We start from the raw sequence: 19,934 nt of genomic DNA, 5'->3' as shown, positions 1-19,934 counted from the left end.
CTCTCCCAGGCAATTAGCCTGCAATATGATTTGGAGGAGTGTGGGATGTCATTCTGGATGTGGATTAGCATTGAGAAGCTCAGAAATAAGGAATACCCGAATGTGCTGAGTGTGGAGCAGTGGGATTCATTTGGAATGAGCACATGGAAGCTGAGGAATAAACCTCAGCCCTGCAGCATGAAAATATCACTTTGAGCTGGCAGGTCAGTCACATGAAATGAAAACTTGATCCGTGGGAAAAGAGGGTGGTAACCAAATGAAGGCAGTCTGTTTGAACACAGTCTCTGGAATCTGGACGTGGGAATCATTGCTGAGCAGGGTATGTAGGAAGCAGAGGCAGAAATGTACTGAACAATTTCGGATATTCCTCTTAGACCACACAATATGGGAACAGAAATTAGGCCATTCAGCCCATCTCATAGTGTGGCACTCACTCAGTCCTGAGTTTCTTAAAATGCAGGTATCCCCCAGACTGATGCGCTGACAGTGCAGCACTCCCTCAGTCATGATCCTCTGACAGTGCAGCACTCCCTCAGTACTGACCCTCTGACAGTGCAGCACTCCCTCAGTCATGATCCTCTGACAGTGCAGCACTCCCTCAGTACTGACTCTCTGACACTGCAGCACTCCCTCAGTACTGACCTTCTCACACTGCAGCACTGCCCCCAGATTGATCCTCTGACATTGCGGCAATCCCCCATTACTGACCCCCTGATAGCGCAGCACTCCATCAGTAGTATCCTCTGACAATGCAGCACTCCCTCAGTACTGACCATCTGACAGTGCAGCACTCCCTCAGTTCTGACCCTCTGACAGTGCAGCTCTCCCTCCGTACTGACCCTCCAACAGTGCAGCACTCCCTCAGTACTGACCCTCTGACAGTGCAGCACTCCCTCAGTACTGACCCTCTGACAGTGCAGCACTCCCTCAGTACTGATCCTCCAACAATGCAGCTCTCCCACAGTAGAGACCCTCTGATAGTGCAGCACTCCCTCAGTACTGACCCTCTGACAGTGTGACACTCCCTCAGTACTGACCCTCTGACAGTGCAGCACTCCCACAGTACAGACCCTCTGACAGTGCAGCACTCCAACAGTACTGACCCTCTGACACTGCAGCACTCCCTCAGTACTGACCTTCACACACTGCAGCACTGCCCCCAGATTGATCCTCTGACATTGCGGCAATTCCCCATTACTGACCCCCTGATAGCGCAGCACTCCATCAGTAGTATTCTCTGACAATGCAGCACTCCCTCAGTACTGACCATCTGACAGTGCAGCACTCCCTCAGTTCTGACCCTCTGACAGTGCAGCTCTCCCTACGTACTGACCCTCCGACAATGCAGCACTCCCTCAGTACTGACCCTCTGACAGCGCAGTGCTCCCTCAATACTGACCCTCTGACAGTGCAGCACTCCCTCAGTACTGATCCTCCAACAATGCAGCTCTCCCACAGAACAGACCCTCTGATAGTGCAGCACTCCCTCAGTACTGACCCTTTGACAGTGTGACACTCCCTCAGTACTGACCCTCTGACAGTGCAGCACTCCCACAGTACAGACCCTCTGACAGTGCAGCACTCCCACAGTACTGACCCTCTAACAGTGCAGCACTCCCTCAGCACTGACCACCCGACAGTGCAGCACTCCCTCAGTACTGACTCTCTGAGAGTGCTACACTCCCTCAGTACTGACCCTCTGACAGTGCAGCACTCCCACAGTACAGACCCTCTGACATTGCAGCACTCCAACTTTACAGACCCTCTGACAATGCAGCACTCCCTCAGTACAGACCCTCTGACAGTGCAGCGCTCCATCAGTACTGACCCTCTGACAGTGCAGCACTCCCTCAGTTCGGACCCTCCGACAGTGCAGCACTCCCTCAGTACTGACCGTCTGACAGTGCAGCACTCCCTCAGTACAGACCCTCTGACAGTGCAGCACTCCCTCAGCACTGACCCTCTGACAGTGCAGCACTCCCTCAGTACTGACCCTCTGACAGTGCAGCACTCCCTCAGTACTGACCCTCTGACAGTGCAGCACTCCCTCAGTACTGACCCTCTGACTGTGCAGCACTCCCTCAGTACTGACCCTCTGACAGTGCAGCACTCCCTCAGTACTGACCCTCTGACAGTGCAGCACTCCCACAGTACAGACCCTCTGACAGTGCAGTACTCCCTCAGTACTGACCCTCTGACAGTGCAGCACTCCCTCAGTACTGACCCTCTGACAGTGCAGCACTCCCTCAGTACTGATCCTCCAACAATGCAGCTCTCCCACAGAACAGACCCTCTGATAGTGCAGCACTCCCTCAGTACTGACCCTCTGACAGTGTGACACTCCCTCAATACTGACCCTCTGACAGTGTGACATTCCCTCAGTACTGACCCTCTGACAGTGAGGCACTCCCTCAGTACTGATCCTCTGACAGTGCAGCACTCCCTCAGCACTGACCACCCGACAGTGCAGCACTCTCTCAGTACTGACCCTCTGACAGTGCAGCACTCCCTCAGTACTGACCCTCTGACAGTGCATCACTCCCTCAGCACTGACCCTCTGACAGTGCAGCCCTCCCACAGTACAGACCCTCTGGCAGTGCAACTCTCCCTCTGTACTGACCCTCTGACAGTAAGGCATTGCATGTATACTGACCCTCCCACAGTGTGGGGCACCTTCATACTGACTTTCAGACAATGCGGCACATTCTCTGATCATTCAGTACTCCCTCAGAACTGACCCTCTGACACTGCAACAGCCCCTTGGCCCTGTGCCCCTGACGGTGCTGCAATCCCTCAGTACTGACCCTCTGACAGTGCAGCACTCCCTCAGTACTGACCCTCTGACTGTGCAGCTCTTTCTCAGCACTGCTCCTTTGACACTGCAGCACACCCTCAGAAATGACGTTCTGACACAACAGCATTCCCTCAGTACTGACACTCTGACACTGCAGCACTCTCTTTGTGCTGACTTTTCTACAATGTGGCATTCCCTCAGTACTGACCCTCCGACAATGTAGCCCTCCCTCAATACCGATGCGCTTACAGTGCAGCACTCCCTCGATACCGACCCTCTGATAACGTGGCATTTTCTCAGTACTGACCCTCCGACAGAGCAGACCTCCCTCAGCACTGACACTCTGACAGTGCGGCACTGCCTCAGTACTGACCCTTTGGCAGTGCAGCACTCCCTCAGGGCTGACCGTTTGGCAGAGCAGCACTCCCTCAGTACTGACGGTCTGAAACAACACTCCCTCTGAACTGACACACTGACCGTGTAGCGCTCCCTCAGTAATGACCCTTTGAGCGTGCATCACTCTCTCAGTACTGACCCTCTGGCAATGCAGCAATCACTCAGTACTGACTGTCTGACACATAGTGTGGAGCTCCCTCAGTACTGACCCCCTCACAGTGCGGTGATCCCTCAGTACTGACCCCCTCACAGTGCGGTGATCCCTCAGTACTGACCCCCTCACAGCGCGGTGATCCCTCAGTACTAATCCCCTCAGAGTGTGGTGCTCCCTCAGTCCTGACCCGCTCACATCGCGGTGATTCCTCTGTACTAATCCCCTCATAGTGTGGTGCTCCCTCAGTACTGACCACGTCACATCGCGGTGGTCCCTCAGTACTAATCCCTCCAGACTGCGGTGCTTCCTCAGTTCTAACCCTTTCACAGTGCAGCGCTCCCTCAGTAGTGACCCTTTCACAGTGCGACACTCTGACAGCATGGCCATCCATGAGTCCTGACCGTCAGAGAGTGCGCACTTCATCATTACTGACCCTCTCACTGCACAGCAATCCCTCTGTCCTGACTCTCTGACAATGCAGCACTCCCTCCACACTGATCCCCTGACAATGCTGCACTGTCTCCACACTGATCCTCTGACAATGCTGCACTCCCTCCATACTGACCCTCTGACAATGCTGCACTCCCTCCACACTGACCCTCTGACAATGCTGCACTCCCTCCATACTGACCCTCTGACAATGCTGCACTCCCTCCATACTGATCCTCTGAAAATGCTGCACTCCCTCCACACTGACCCTCTGACAATGCTGCACTCCCTCCATACTGATCCTGTCAATACAGCACTCCCTCCATCCTGATCCTCTGAATAGTGATGTACTCCCTCAGTACTGACTCTCTGACAGTGTGGAAGTGGCCCTGTACTGACCCTCTGACAGTGTGGCCCAATCTCAGGACAAAACCTCTGACAGTGCAGCACTCCATCAGTACTGACTCATTGACAATGTAACACTCCCTAAGTAGTGACCCATTGACAATGTAGTACTCCCTCAGTACTGACCCTCTGACAGTGCAGTACTCCCTCAGCACTGACCCTCCGACAGTGTAACACTCCCTCAGCACTGACCCATTGACAGTTTAGCACTCCCTCAGTACTGACCCATTGACAATGTAGCACTCCCTCAGTACTGACCCATTGACAATGTAGCACTCCCTCAGTACTGACCCATTGACAATGTAGCACTCCCTCAGTACTAACCCATTGACAATGTAGCACTCCCTCAGTACTGACCCATTGACAGTTTAGCACTCCCTCAGCACTGACCCATTGACAGTGTAGCACTCCCTCAGTACTAACCCTCTGGCTCGGTCCTGCACCTCTGACAGTCCAGCAGTGCCTCAATACTGACCAGCTGACAGTGTAGCACTCTCTCTGTACTGACCCTCTGACAGTGTAGCACTCTCTCTGTACTGACCCTCTGATAGTAAGGTGCTCCCTCAGTACTGACCCTCTGTCATTTTCAACCCACCCTTAGCTTCTTCATTACGCTGATTTGAACACAGGTAAAGAAACAGAGTTAGTGACCATCCACCGTCACCTTGTTATAAAACTTATTGTTGTTTCAATCTCTATCATGTCTGAAATGACCATGAAGCCCCCAGCTTCTCAACCTCGCCCCTCACCTGAGGTGTGTGACCCACCAGCCTCTCTCTCTGATAAGACAGCAGCTCTCGGGTCCTCCTGGTCTATAATAACTTCCCAACTTTAAAAAGGGCACTCCAGTAAGAGAGCTCTTTACATGGTTCAGGTCAAACTCCTGGAGCTCCCTCCCTAACATCACTGTGGGACACCCAAGGACTGCAGCAGGAGAGTACAGCTCACCCCCACCTTCCAGGCAACTATTAGAGGGGGTGGGAATCACATACAAGCCACATTTGAAAATAAGTTTTATAACAAGGTGACGGTGGATGGTCACTAACTCTGTTTCTTTACCTCTGTTCAAATCAGCGAAATGAAGAAGCAAAGGGTCAGTTGAAAATGACAATGATATCCTTTCGTAGGTTGGTGTTTATTAGAGTTTGTATCAACAGTATGAATGTTTGAGCACTTATTCAAGGGCATGCAGGTAGCTGCCAGAGGAAGTGATGGAGGCTGGGATAATTGCGACATTTCAAAGGCATCAGGATGAGTATGTGAATAGGAAGGGTTTAGAGGGATATCAGCCAAGTGCTAGCAAATGGAATGAAATGAGATGAGAATATCTGGTTGGTATGGACGAGTTGGACAGGAGGGTCTGTTTCCAAGCTGTGCATCTCTGTGACTCTGTGCCTCTGAATACTCTATTGCAGAGAGTTTCAGACAGGGCTTGGTTTGTGAGTCTCTCTCATGCTTCCTCAGAATCTGCAAACCCTATGTCTCCAAATTTCCACAAGACTCTGTGAAATAGAAAAAAAAGTGGGTCAGTGCTGAGGGAGTGCTGCACTGTCGGAAGGTCAACACTGAGGGAGTGCTGCACTGTCGGAAGGTCAGTACTGAGGGAGTGCTGCACTGTCGGAAGGTCAGTACTGAGGGAGTGCTGCACTGTCAGAGGGTCAGTACTGAGGGAGTGCTGCACTGTCAGAGGGTCAGTACTGAGGGAGTGCTACACTGTCGGAAGGTCAACACTGAGGGAGTGCTGCACTGTCAGAGGGATTGAATCCCTCTGCTACAAAGGAGGGTCATTAACCTCAGCTAACAGGTTCGTGATGCCAACGTTGTTGGTTCAATCTCTATCATGTCTGAAATTACCATGAAGCCCTGAGGGAGTGCTGCACTGTCAGAGGGTTAGTACTGTGGGAGTGATGCACTGTAAGATGGTCAGTACTGAGGGAGTGCTGCAATGTCAGAGGGTCAGTACTGAGGGAGTGCTGCACTGTCAGAGGGTCAGTACTGAGGGAGTGCTGCAGTGTCAGAGAGTCAGTACTGAGGGAGTGCCTGCACTGTCAGAGGGTCAGTACTGATGGAGCGCTGCACTGTCAGAGGGTCAGTACTGAGGGAGTGATGCAATGTCAGAGGGTCAGTACTGAGGGAGTGCTGCACTGTTGGAGGGTCAGTACTGAGGGAGTGCATCACTATCAGAGGGTCAGTACTGAGGGAGTGCTGCACTGTCAGAGGGTCAGTACTGAGGGAGTGCATCACTATCAGAGGGTCAGTACTGAGGGAGTGCTGCACTGTCAGATAGACAGTACTGAGGCACTGCTGGACTGTCAGAGGTGCACGACCAAGGCAATGGGTCAGTACTGAGGGAGTGCTACACTGTCAATGAGTCAGTACTGAGGGAGTGCTGTACTGTCAGAGTGTCAGTTATGATGGAGTGCTGTACTGTCAGAGGTTTTGTCCTGAGATTGGGACACACTGTCGGAGGGTCAGTATAGGGCCACTTCCACACTGTCAGAGAGTCAGTACTGAGGGAGTACATCACTATTCAGAGGATCAGTATGGAGGGAGTGCAGCATTGTCAGAGGATCAGTGTGGAGGGAGTGCAGCATTGTCAGAGGATCAGTATGGAGGGAGTGCAGCATTGTCAGAGGATCAGTATGGAGGGAGTGCAGCATTATCAGAGGATCAGTGTGGACGGAGTGCAGCATTGTCAGAGGGTCAGTGTGGAGGGGGTGCAGCATTGTCAGAGGATCAGTGTGGAGGGAGTGTAGCATTGTCACAGGATCACTGGGAAGGGAGTGCAGCATTGTCAGAGGATAAGTGTGGAGGAAGTGCAGCATTGTCAGAGCATCAGTGTGGAGATGGTGCATCACTATCAGAGGATCAGTGTGGAGGGAGTGCAGCATTGTCAAAGGATCAGTGTGGAGGGAGTGCAGCATTGTCAGAGGATCAGAGTGGAGGGAGTGCAGCATTGTCAGATGGTCAGTGTGGAGGGGGTGCAGCATTGTCAGAGGATCAGTGCGGAGGGAGTGCAGCATTGTCACAGGATCAGTGGGAAGGGAGTGCAGCATTGTCAGAGGATCAGTGTGGAGGGAGTGCAGCATTGTCACAGGATCAGTGTGGAGGGAGTGGAGCATTGTCAGAGGATCAGTGTGGAGGGAGAACAGCATTGTCAGTGGGTCAGTGTGGAGGGGGTGCAGCATTGTCAGTGGGTCAGCGTGGAGGGAGTGCAGCATTGTCAGAAGGTCAGTGTGGAGGGAGTGCAGCATTGTCAGAGGATCAGTGTGGAGGGAGTGCATCACTATCAGAGGATCAGTGTGGAGGGGGTGCAGCATTGTCAGAGCATCAGTGTGGAGGGAGTGCAGCATTGTCAGAAGATCAGTGTGGAGCGAGTGCAGCATTGTCAGAGAGTCAGTGTGTGGGGTGTGCAGCATTGTCAGATGATCAGTGTGGAGTGAGTGTTGCCTTGTCAGGGGATCAGTGTGGAGTGAGTGCAGCATTGTCAGAGGATCAGTGTGGAGGGAGTGCATCTCTATCGGAGGATCAGTGTGGAGGGGGTGCAGCATTGTCAGAGCATCAGTGCGGAGGGAGTGCAGCATTGTCAGAGGATCAGTGTGGAGGGAGAACAGCATTGTCAGTGGGTCAGTGTGGAGGGAGTGCAGCATTGTCAGAGGATCAGTGTGGAGGGAGAACAGCATTGTCAGTGGGTCAGTGTGGAGGGGGTGCAGCATTGTCAGTGGGTCAGTGTGGAGGGAGTGCAGCATTGTCAGGGGATCAGTGTGGAGGGGGTGCAGCATTGTCAGAGCATCAGTGTGGAGGGAGTGCAGCATTGTCAGAAGATCAGTGTGGAGCGAGTGCAGTATTGTCAGAGGATCAGTGTGGAGGGAGTGCAGCATTGTCACAGGATCAGTGGGAAGGGAGTGCAGCATTGTCAGAGGATCAGTGTGGAGGGAGTGCAGCATTGTCAGAGGATCAGTGTGGAGATGGTGCATCACTATCAGAGGATCAGTGTGGAGGGAGTGCAGCATTGTCAGAGGATCAGTGTGGAGGGAGTGCAGCATTGTCAGAGGATCAGAGTGGAGGGAGTGCAGCATTGTCAAAGGATCAGTGTGGAGGGGGTGCAGCATTGTCAGAGGATCAGTGCGGAGGGAGTGCAGCATTGTCACAGGATCAGTGGGAAGGGAGTGCAGCATTGTCAGAGGATCAGTGTTGAGGGAGTGCAGCATTGTTTGAGGATCAGTGTGGAGGGAGAACAGTATTGTCAGTGGGTCAGTGTGGAGGGGGTGCAGCATTGTCAGAGGATCATTGTGGATATGGTGCATCACTATCAGAGGATCAGTGTGGAGGGAGTGCAGCATTGTCAGAGCATCAATGTGGAGGGAGTGCAGCATTGTCAGAAGATCAGTGTGGAGCGAGTGCAGCATTGTCAGAGAGTCAGTGTGTGGAGTGTGCAGCATTGTCAGAGGATCAGTGTGGAGTGAGTGCAGCATTGTCAGAGGATCAGTGTGGAGGGAGTGCATCACTATCAGAGGATCAGTGTGGAGGGGGTGCAGCATTGTCAGAGCATCAGTGCGGAGGGAGTGCAGCATTGTCAGAGGATCAGTGTGGAGGGAGAACAGCATTGTCAGTGGGTCAGTGTGGAGGGGGTGCAGCATTGTCAGTGGGTCAGTGTGGAGGGAGTGCAGCATTGTCAGGGGATCAGTGTGGAGGTAGTGGTGCATTGTCAGTGAGTCAGTGTGGAGGGAGTGCAGTATTGTCAGAGGATCAGTGGGGAGGGAGTGCAGCATTGTCAGAGGATCAGTGTGGAGGTAGTGCAGCATTGTCAGAGGGTCAGTGTGGAGGGGGTGCAGCATTGTCAGAGGGTCAGTGTGGAGGGAGTGCAGCATTTTCACAGGATCAGTGGGAAGAGAGTGCAGCATTGTCAGTGGGTCAGTGTGGAGGGAGTGCAGCATTGTCAGAGGATCAGTGTGGAGATGATGCATCACTATCAGAGGATCAGTGTGGAGGGAGTGCAGCGTTGTCAGAGTATCAGTGTGGAGGGAGTGCAGCATTGTCAGAGGATCAGAGTGGAGAGAGTGCAGCATTGTCAGAGGGTCAGTGTGGAGGGGGGGCAGCATTGTCAGATGAAAAGTGCGGAGGGAGTGCAGCTTTGTCACAGGATCAGTGGGAAGGGAGTGCAGCATTGTCAGAGGATCAGTGTTGAGGGAATGCAGCATTGTCAGAGGATCAGTGTGGACGGAGAACAGTATTGTCAGTGGGTCAGTGTGGAGGGGGTGCAGCATTGTCAGTGGGTCAGTGTGGAGGGAGTGCAGCATTGTCAGAAGGTCAGTGTGGAGGGAGTGCAGCATTGTCAGAGGATCAGTGTGGAGGGAGTGCATCACTATCAGAGGATCAGTGTGGCGGGGGTGCAGCATTGTCAGAGCATCAGTGCGGAGGGAGTGCAGCATTGTCACAGGATCAGTGTGGAGGGAGAACAGCATTGTCAGTGGGTCAGTGTGGAGGGGGTGCAGCATTGTAAGTGTATCAGTGTGGAGGGAGTGAAGCATTGTCAGAAGATCAGTGTGGAGCGAGTGCAGCATTGTCAGAGAGTCAGTGTGTGGGGTGTGCAGCATTGTCAGAGGATCAGTGTGGAGTGACTGCAGCATTGTCAGGGGATCAGTGTGGAGGGGGTGCAGCATTGTCAGAGGATCAGTGTGGAGGGAGTGCATCACTATCAGAGGATCAGTGTGGAGGGGGTGCAGCATTGTCAGAGCATCAGTGAGGAGGGAGTGCAGCATTGTCACAGGATCAGTGTGGAGGAAGTGCAGCATTGTCAGAGGATCTGTGTGGAGGGAGAACAGCTTTGTCAGTGGGTCAGTGTGGAGGGAGTGCAGCATTGTCAGAGGATCAGTGTGGAGGGAGAACAGCATTGTCAGTGGGACGGTGTGGAGGGGGTGCAGCATTGTCAGTGGTCAGTGTGGAGGGAGTGCAGCATTGTCAGGGGATCAGTGTGGAGGGCGTGCAGCATTGTCAGAGGATCAGTGTGGAGGGAGTGCAGCTTTTTCAGAGGATCAGTGTGGAGGGGGTGCAGCATTGTCAGAGGATCAGTGTGGAGGGGGTGCAGCATTGTCAGAGGATCAGTGTGGAGGGAGTGCAGCATTGTCAGAGGATCAGTGTGGAGGGAGTGCAGCATTGTCAGAGGATCAGTGTAGAGGGAGTGCAGCATTGTCAGTGGGTCAGTGAGTAGAGAGTGCAGCATTGCCAGAGAGTCAGTGTAGGGGGTGTGCAGCATTGTCAGAGGATCAGTGTGGAGTGAGTGCAGCATTGTCAGAGGATCAGTGTGGAGTGAGTGCAGCATTGTCAGAGGATCAGTGTGGAGTGAGTGCAGCATTGTCAGGGGATCAGTGTGGAGTGAGTGCAGCATTGTCAGAGGATCAGTATGGAGGGAGTGCAGCATTGTCAGTGGGTCAGTGAGTAGGGAGTGCAGCATTGCCAGAGAGTCAGTGTGGGGGATGTGCTGCATTGTCAGAGGGTCAGTATGGAGAGAGTGCAGCAGTGTCAGAGGATCAGTGTGGAGTGTGTGCAGGATTATCAGAGGATCAGTGTGGAGGGGGTGCAGCATTATCAGAGGATCACTGTAGAGGGAGTGCAGCATTGTCAGAGGATCATCGTGGAAGGAGTGCAGCATTGTCAGAGGATCAGTGTGGAGGGGGTGCAGCATTGTCAGAGGATCACTGTAGAGGGAGTGCAGCATTGTCAGAGAGTCAGTGTGGAGGGAGTGCAGCATTGTCAGAGGGTCAGTATGGAGAGAGTGCAGCAGTGTCAGAGGATCAGTGTGGAGAGAGTGCAGGATTATCAGAGGATCAGTGTGGAGGGGGTGCAGCATTGTCAGAGGATAATTGTGGAGGGAGTGCAGCATTGTCAGAGGATCAGTGTGGAGGGAGTGCCACATTGTCAGAGGATCATTGTGGAGGGTGTGCAGCATTGTCAGAGGATCACTGTAGAGGGAGTGCAGCATTGTCAGAGAATCAGTGTGGAGGGAGTGCAGCATTGTCAGAGGGTAAGTATGGAGAGAGTGCAGCAGTGTCAGAGGATCAGTGTGGAGAGAGTGCAGCATTGTCAGAGGATCAGTGTGGAGAGAGTGCAGGATTGTCAGAGGATCAGTGTGGAGGGTGTGCAGTGTTGTCAGAGGATCAATGTGGAGGGAGTGCAGCATTGTCCGAGGATCAATGTGGAGCGAGTGCAGCATTGTCAGAGGATCAGTGTGGAGGGAGTGCAGCATTGCCAGAGGATCAGTGTGGAGGGAGTGCAGCATTGTCAGAGGATCAGCGTGGAGGGAGTGCAGCATTGTCAGAGGATCAGTGTGGAGGGGGTGCAGCATTTTCAGAGGATCAGTGTGGAGGGGGTGCAGCATTGTCAAAGTGTGTCAGTGTGGGGGATGTGCAGCAGTGTCTGAGGGTCAGTGTGGATGGAGAGCAGCATTGTCAGAGGATCATTGTGGAGGGAGTGCAGCATTGTCAGAGGATCAGAGTGGAGGGAGTGCAGCATTGTCAGAGGGTCAGTGTGGAGGGAGTGCAGCATTGTCAGAGGGTCAGTGAGGAGGGAGTGCAGCATTGTCAGAGGATCAGTGCGGAGGGAGTGCAGCATTGTCACAGGATCAGTGGGAAGGGAGTGCAGCATTGTCAGAGGATCAGTGTTGAGGGAGTGCAGCATTGTCAGAGGATCAGTGTGGAGGGAGAACAGTATTGTCAGTGGGTCAGTGTGGAGGGGGTGCAGCATTGTCAGAGGATCATTGTGGATATGGTGCATCACTATCAGAGGATCAGTGTGGAGGGAGTGCAGCATTGTCAGAGCATCAGTGTGGAGGGAGTGCAGCATTGTCAGAAGATCAGTGTGGAGCGAGTGCAGCATTGTCAGAGAGTCAGTGTGTGGAGTGTGCAGCATTGTCAGAGGATCAGTGTGGAGTGAGTGCAGCATTGTCAGAGGATCAGTGTGGAGGGAGTGCATCACTATCAGAGGATCAGTGTGGAGGGGGTGCAGCATTGTCAGAGCATCAGTGCGTAGGGTGTGCAGCATTGTCAGAGGATCAGTGGGTAGGGAGAACAGCATTGTCAGTGGGTCAGTGTGGAGGGGGTGCAGCATTGTCAGTGGGTCAGTATGGAGGGAGTGCAGCATTGTCAGGGGATCAGTGTGGAGGTAGTGGTGCATTGTCAGTGAGTCAGTGTGGAGGGAGTGCAGTATTGTCAGAGGATCAGTGTGGAGGGAGTGCAGCATTGTCAGAGGATCAGTGTGGAGGGAGTGCTGCAGTGTCAGAGGATCAGTGTGGAGGTAGTGCAGCATTGTCAGAGGGTCAGTGTGGAGGGGGTGCAGCATTGTCAGAGGGTCAGTGTGCAGGGAGTGCAGCATTGTCACAGGATCAGTGGGAAGAGAGTGAAGCATTGTCAGTGGGTCAGTGTGGAGGGAGTGCAGCATTGTCAGAGGATCAGTGTGGAGATGATGCATCACTATCAGAGGATCAGTGTGGAGGGAGTGCAGCGTTGTCAGAGTATCAGTGTGGAGGGAGTGCAGCATTGTCAGAGGATCAGAGTGGAGGGAGTGCAGCATTGTCAGAGGGTCAGTGTGGAGGGGGGGCAGCATTGTCAGATGCAAAGTGTGGAGGGAGTGCAGCATTGTCACAGGATCAGTGGGAAGGGAGTGCAGCATTGTCAGAGGATCAGTGTTGAGGGAGTGCAGCATTGTCAGAGGATCAGTGTGGACGGAGAACAGTATTGTCAGTGGGTCAGTGTGGAGGGGGTGCAGCATTGTCAGTGGGTCAGTGTGGAGGGAGTGCAGCATTGTCAGAAGGTCAGTGTGGAGGGAGTGCAGCATTGTCAGAGGATCAGTGTGGAGGGAGTGCATCACTATCAGAGGATCAGTGTGGCGGGGTTGCAGCATTGTCAGAGCATCAGTGCGGAGGGAGTGCAGCATTGTCACAGGATCAGTGTGGAGGGAGAACAGCATTGTCAGTGGGTCAGTGTGGAGGGGGTGCAGCATTGTAAGTGTATCAGTGTGGAGGGAGTGAAGCATTGTCAGAAGATCAGTGTGGAGCGAGTGCAGCATTGTCAGAGAGTCAGTGTGTGGGGTGTGCAGCATTGTCAGAGGATCAGTGTGGAGTGACTGCAGCATTGTCAGGGGATCAGTGTGGAGGGGGTGCAGCATTGTCAGAGGATCAGTGTGGAGGGAGTGCATCACTATCAGAGGATCAGTGTGGAGGGGGTGCAGCATTGTCAGAGCATCAGTGAGGAGGGAGTGCAGCATTGTCACAGGATCAGTGTGGAGGAAGTGCAGCATTGTCAGAGGATCTGTGTGGAGGGAGAACAGCTTTGTCAGTGGGTCAGTGTGGAGGGAGTGCAGCATTGTCAGAGGATCAGTGTGGAGGGAGAACAGCATTGTCAGTGGGACGGTGTGGAGGGGGTGCAGCATTGTCAGTGGTCAGTGTGGAGGGAGTGCAGCATTGTCAGGGGATCAGTGTGGAGGGCGTGCAGCATTGTCAGAGGATCAGTGTGGAGGGAGTGCAGCTTTTTCAGAGGATCAGTGTGGAGGGGGTGCAGCATTGTCAGAGGATCAGTGTGGAGGGGGTGCAGCATTGTCAGAGGATCAGTGTGGAGGGAGTGCAGCATTGTCAGAGGATCAGTGTGGAGGGAGTGCAGCATTGTCAGAGGATCAGTGTAGAGGGAGTGCAGCATTGTCAGTGGGTCAGTGAGTAGAGAGTGCAGCATTGCCAGAGAGTCAGTGTAGGGGGTGTGCAGCATTGTCAGAGGATCAGTGTGGAGTGAGTGCAGCATTGTCAGAGGATCAGTGTGGAGTGTGTGCAGCATTGTCAGAGGATCAGTGTGGAGTGAGTGCAGCATTGTCAGGGGATCAGTGTGGAGTGAGTGCAGCATTGTCAGAGGATCAGTATGGAGGGAGTGCAGCATTGTCAGTGGGTCAGTGAGTAGGGAGTGCAGCATTGCCAGAGAGTCAGTGTGGGGGATGTGCAGCATTGTCAGAGGGTCAGTATGGAGAGAGTGCAGCAGTGTCAGAGGATCAGTGTGGAGTGTGTGCAGGATTATCAGAGGATCAGTGTGGAGGGGGTGCAGCATTATCAGAGGATCACTGTAGAGGGAGTGCAGCATTGTCAGAGGATCATCGTGGAAGGAGTGCAGCATTGTCAGAGGATCAGTGTGGAGGGGGTGCAGCATTGTCAGAGGATCACTGTAGAGGGAGTGCAGCATTGTCAGAGAGTCAGTGTGGAGGGAGTGCAGCATTGTCAGAGGGTCAGTATGGAGAGAGTGCAGCAGTGTCAGAGGATCAGTGTGGAGAGAGTGCAGGATTATCAGAGGATCAGTGTGGAGGGGGTGCAGCATTGTCAGAGGATAATTGTGGAGGGAGTGCAGCATTGTCAGAGGATCAGTGTGGAGGGAGTGCCACATTGTCAGAGGATCATTGTGGAGGGTGTGCAGCATTGTCAGAGGATCACTGTAGAGGGAGTGCAGCATTGTCAGAGAATCAGTGTGGAGGGAGTGCAGCATTGTCAGAGGGTAAGTATGGAGAGAGTGCAGCAGTGTCAGAGGATCAGTGTGGAGAGAGTGCAGCATTGTCAGAGGATCAGTGTGGAGAGAGTGCAGGATTGTCAGAGGATCAGTGTGGAGGGTGTGCAGTGTTGTCAGAGGATCAATGTGGAGGGAGTGCAGCATTGTCCGAGGATCAATGTGGAGCGAGTGCAGCATTGTCAGAGGATCAATGTGGAGCGAGTGCAGCATTGTCAGAGGATCAGTGTGGAGGGAGTGCAGCATTGCCAGAGGATCAGTGTGGAGGGAGTGCAGCATTGTCAGAGGATCAGTGTGGAGGGGGTGCAGCATTTTCAGAGGATCAGTGTGGAGGGGGTGCAGCATTGTCAAAGTGTGTCAGTGTGGGGGATGTGCAGCAGTGTCTGAGGGTCAGTGTGGAGGGAGAGCAGCATTGTCAGAGGATCATTGTGGAGGGAGTGCAGCATTGTCAGAGGATCAGAGTGGAGGGAGTGCAGCATTGTCAGAGGGTCAGTGTGGAGGGAGTGCAGCATTGTCAGAGGGTCAGTGAGGAGGGAGTGCAGCATTGTCAGAGGATCAGTGCGGAGGGAGTGCAGCATTGTCACAGGATCAGTGGGAAGGGAGTGCAGCATTGTCAGAGGATCAGTGTTGAGGGAGTGCAGCATTGTCAGAGGATCAGTGTGGAGGGAGAACAGTATTGTCAGTGGGTCAGTGTGGAGGGGGTGCAGCATTGACAGAGGATCATTGTGGATATGGTGCATCACTATCAGAGGATCAGTGTGGAGGGAGTGCAGCGTTGTCAGAGCATCAGTGTGGAGGGAGTGCAGCATTGTCAGAAGATCAGTGTGGAGCGAGTGCAGCATTGTCAGAGAGTCAGTGTGTGGAGTGTGCAGCATTGTCAGAGGATCAGTGTGGAGTGAGTGCAGCATTGTCAGAGGATCAGTGTGGAGGGAGTGCATCACTATCAGAGGATCAGTGTGGAGGGGGTGCAGCATTGTCAGAGCATCAGTGCGTAGGGTGTGCAGCATTGTCAGAGGATCAGTGGGGAGGGAGAACAGCATTGTCAGTGGGTCAGTGTGGAGGGGGTGCAGCATTGTCAGTGGGTCAGTATGGAGGGAGTGCAGCATTGTCAGGGGATCAGTGTGGAGGTAGTGGTGCATTGTCAGTGAGTCAGTGTGGAGGGAGTGCAGTATTGTCAGAGGATCAGTGTGGAGGGAGTGCAGCATTGTCAGAGGATCAGTGTGGAGGGAGTGCTGCAGTGTCAGAGGATCAGTGTGGAGGTAGTGCAGCATTGTCAGAGGGTCAGTGTGGAGGGGGTGCAGCATTGTCAGAGGGTCAGTGTGCAGGGAGTGCAGCATTGTCACAGGATCAGTGGGAAGAGAGTGAAGCATTGTCAGTGGGTCAGTGTGGAGGGAGTGCAGCATTGTCAGAGGATCAGTGTGGAGATGGTGCATTACTATCAGAGGATCAGTGTGGAGGGAGTGCAGCATTGTCAGAGTATCAGTGTGGAGGGAGTGCAGCATTGTCAGAGGATCAGAGTGGAGGCAGTGCAGCATTGTCAGAGGGTCAGTGTGGAGGGGGTGCAGCATTGTCAGATGAAAAGTACGGAGGGAGTGCAGCATTGTCACAGGATCAGTGGGAAGGGAGTGCAGCATTGTCAGAGGATCAGTGTTGAGGGAGTGCAGCATTGTCAGAGGATCAGTGTGGACGGAGAACAGTATTGTCAGAGGATCAGTGTGGAGGGAGTGCATCACTATCAGAGGATCAGTGTGGCGGGGGTGCAGCATTGTCAGAGCATCAGTGCGGAGGGAGTGCAGCATTGTCACAGGATCAGTGTGGAGGGAGAACAGCATTGTCAGTGGGTCAGTGTGGAGGGGGTGCAGCATTGTCAGTGTATCAGTGTGGAGGGAGTGAAGCATTGTCAGAAGATCAGTGTGGAGCGAGTGCAGCATTGTCAGAGAGTCAGTGTGTGGGGTGTGCAGCATTGTCAGAGGATCAGTGTGGAGTGACTGCAGCATTGTCAGAAGATCAGTGTGGAGCGAGTGCAGCATTGTCAGAGGATCAGTGTGGAGGGAGTGCATCATTATCAGAGGATCAGTGTGGAGGGGGTGCAGCATTGTCAGAGCATCAGTGAGGAGGGAGTGCAGCATTGTCACAGGATCAGTGTGGAGGAAGTGCAGCATTGTCAGAGGATCTGTGTGGAGGGAGAACAGCTTTGTCAGTGGGTCAGTGTGGAGGGAGTGCAGCATTGTCAGAGGATCAGTGTGGAGGGAGAACAGCATTGTCAGTGGGACGGTGTGGAGGGGGTGCAGCATTGTCAGTGGTCAGTGTGGAGGGAGTGCAGCATTGTCAGGGGATCAGTGTGGAGGGCGTGCAGCATTGTCAGAGGATCAGTGTGGAGGGGGTGCAGCATTGTCAGAGGATCAGTGTGGAGGGGGTGCAGCATTGTCAGAGGATCAGTGTGGAGGGAGTGCAGCATTGTCAGAGGATCAGTGTGGAGGGAGTGCAGCATTGTCAGAGGATCAGTGTAGAGGGAGTGCAGCATTGTCAGTGGGTCAGTGAGTAGAGAGTGCAGCATTGCCGGAGAGTCAGTGTAGGGGGTGTGCAGCATTGTCAGAGGATCAGTGTGGAGTGAGTGCAGCATTGTCAGGGGATCAGTGTGGAGTGAGTGCAGCATTGTCAGAGGATCAGTATGGAGGGAGTGCAGCATTGTCAGTGGGTCTGTGACTAGGGAGTGCAGCATTGTCAGAGAGTCAGTGTGGGGGATGTGCAGCATTGTCAGAGGGTCAGTATGGAGAGAGTGCAGCAGTGTCAGAGGATAAGTGTGGAGTGTGTGCAGGATTATCAGAGGATCAGTGTGGAGGGGGTGCAGCATTGTCAGAGGATCACTGTAGAGGGAGTGCAGCATTGTCAGAGGATCATCGTGGAAGGAGTGCAGCATTGTCAGAGGATCAGTGTGGAGGGAGAACAGCATTGTCAGTGTGTCAGTGTGGAGGGGGTGCAGCATTGTCAGTGTATCAGTGTGGAGGGAGTGAAGCATTGTCAGAAGATCAGTGCGGAGCGAGTGCAGCATTGTCAGAGAGTCAGTGTGTGGGGTGTGCAGCATTGTCAGAGGATCAGTGTGGAGGGAGTGCATCACTATCAGAGGATCAGTGTGGAGGGGGTGCAGCATTGTCAGAGCATCAGTGAGGAGGGAGTGCAGCATTGTCACAGGATCAGTGTGGAGGAAGTGCAGCATTGTCAGAGGATCTGTGTGGAGGGAGAACAACATTGTCAGTGGGTCAGTGTGGAGGGAGTGCAGCATTGTCAGAGGATCAGTGTGGAGGGAGAACAGCATTGTCAGTGGGACGGTGTGGAGGGGGTGCAGCATTGTCAGTGGTCAGTGTGGAGGGAGTGCAGCATTGTCAGGGGATCAATGTGGAGGGCGTGCAGCATTGTCAGAGGATCAGTGTGGAGGGAGTGCAGCTTTGTCAGAGGATCAGTGTGGAGGGGGTGCAGCATTGTCAGAAGATCAGTGTGGAGGGAGTGCAGCATTGTCAGAGGATCAGTGTGGAGGGGGTGCAGCATTGTCAGAGGATCAGTGTGGAGGGAGTGCAGCATTGTCAGAGGATCAGTGTGGAGGGAGTGCAGCATTGTCAGTGGATCAGTGTGGAGGGTGTGCAGCATTGTCAAAGGATCAGTGTGGAGGGAGTGCATCACTATCAGAGGATCAGTGTGGAGGGGGTGCAGCATTGTCAGAGCATCAGTGAGGAGGGAGTGCAGCATTGTCACAGGATCAGTGTGGAGGAAGTGCAGCATTGTCAGAGGATCAGTGTGGAGGGAGTGCAGCATTGTCAGAGGATCAGTGTAGAGGGAGTGCAGCATTGTCAGTGGGTCAGTGAGTAGAGAGTGCAGCATTGCCAGAGAGTCAGTGTAGGGGGTGTGCAGCATTGTCAGAGGATCAGTGTGGAGTGAGTGCAGCATTGTCAGGGGATCAGTGTGGACTGAGTGCAGCATTGTCAGAGGATCAGTGTGGAGGGAGTGCAGCATTGTCAGTGGGTCAGTGAGTAGGGAGTGCAGCATTGTCAGAGAGTCAGCGTGGGGGATGTGCAGCATTGTCAGAGGGTCAGTGTGGAGAGAGTGCAGCAGTGTCAGAGGATCAGTGTGGAGTGTGTGCAGGATTATCAGAGGATCAGTGTGGAGGGGGTGCAGCATTTTCAGAGGATCACTGTAGAGGGCGTGCAGCATTGTCAGAGAGTCAGTGTGGAGGGAGTGCAGCATTGTCAGAGGATCATCGTAGAAGGAGTGCAGCATTGTCAGAGGATCAGTGTGGAGGGGGTGCAGCATTGTCAGAGGATCACTGTAGAGGGAGTGCAGCATTGTCAGAGAGTCAGCGTGGAGGGAGTGCAGCATTGTCAGAGGGTCAGTATGGAGAGAGTGCAGCAGTGTCAGAGGATCAGTGTGGAGAGAGTGCAGGATTATCAGAGGATCAGTTTGGAGGGGGTGCAGCATTGTCAGAGGATAATTGTGGAGGGAGTGCAGCATTGTCAGAGGATCAGTGTGGAGGGAGTGCCACATTGTCAGAGGATCATTGTGGAGGGGGTGCAGCATTGTCAGAGGATCACTGTAGAGGGAGTGCAGCATTGACAGAGAATCAGTGTGGAGGGAGTGCAGCATTGTCAGAGGGTCAGTATGGAGAGAGTGCAGCAGTGTCAGAGGATCAGTGTGGAGAGAGTGCAGGATTGTCAGAGGATCAGTGTGGAGGGTGTGCAGCATTGTCAGTGGATCAATGTGGAGGGAGTGCAGCATTGTCAGAGGATCAGTGTGGAGGGAGTGCAGCATTGCCAGAGGATCAGTGTGGAGGGCGTGCAGCATTGTCAGAGGATCAGTGTGGAGGGAGTGCAGCATTGTCAGAGGATCAGTGTGGAGGGGGTGCAGCATTGTCAGAGCATCAGTGTGGAGGGGGTGCAGCATTGTCAAAGTGTGTCAGTGTGGGGGGTGTGCAGCAGTGTCTGAGGGTCAGTGTGGTGGGAGAGCAGCATTGTCAGAGGATCATTGTGGAGGGAGTGCAGCATTGTCAGAGGATCAGTGTGGAGGGAGTGCCACATTGTCAGAGGATCATTGTGGAGGGGGTGCAGCATTGTCAGAGGATCACTGTAGAGGGAGTGCAGCATTGTCAGAGAATCAGTGTGGAGGGAGTGCAGCATTGTCAGAGGGTCAGTATGGAGAGAGTGCAGCCGTGTCAGAGGATCAGTGTGGAGAGTGT

Source organism: Chiloscyllium punctatum, chromosome 50 (genome assembly GCF_047496795.1).
Source record: "Chiloscyllium punctatum isolate Juve2018m chromosome 50, sChiPun1.3, whole genome shotgun sequence".
Lineage (NCBI taxonomy): Eukaryota > Metazoa > Chordata > Chondrichthyes > Orectolobiformes > Hemiscylliidae > Chiloscyllium > Chiloscyllium punctatum.
This window is presented reverse-complemented; position numbering follows the sequence as displayed.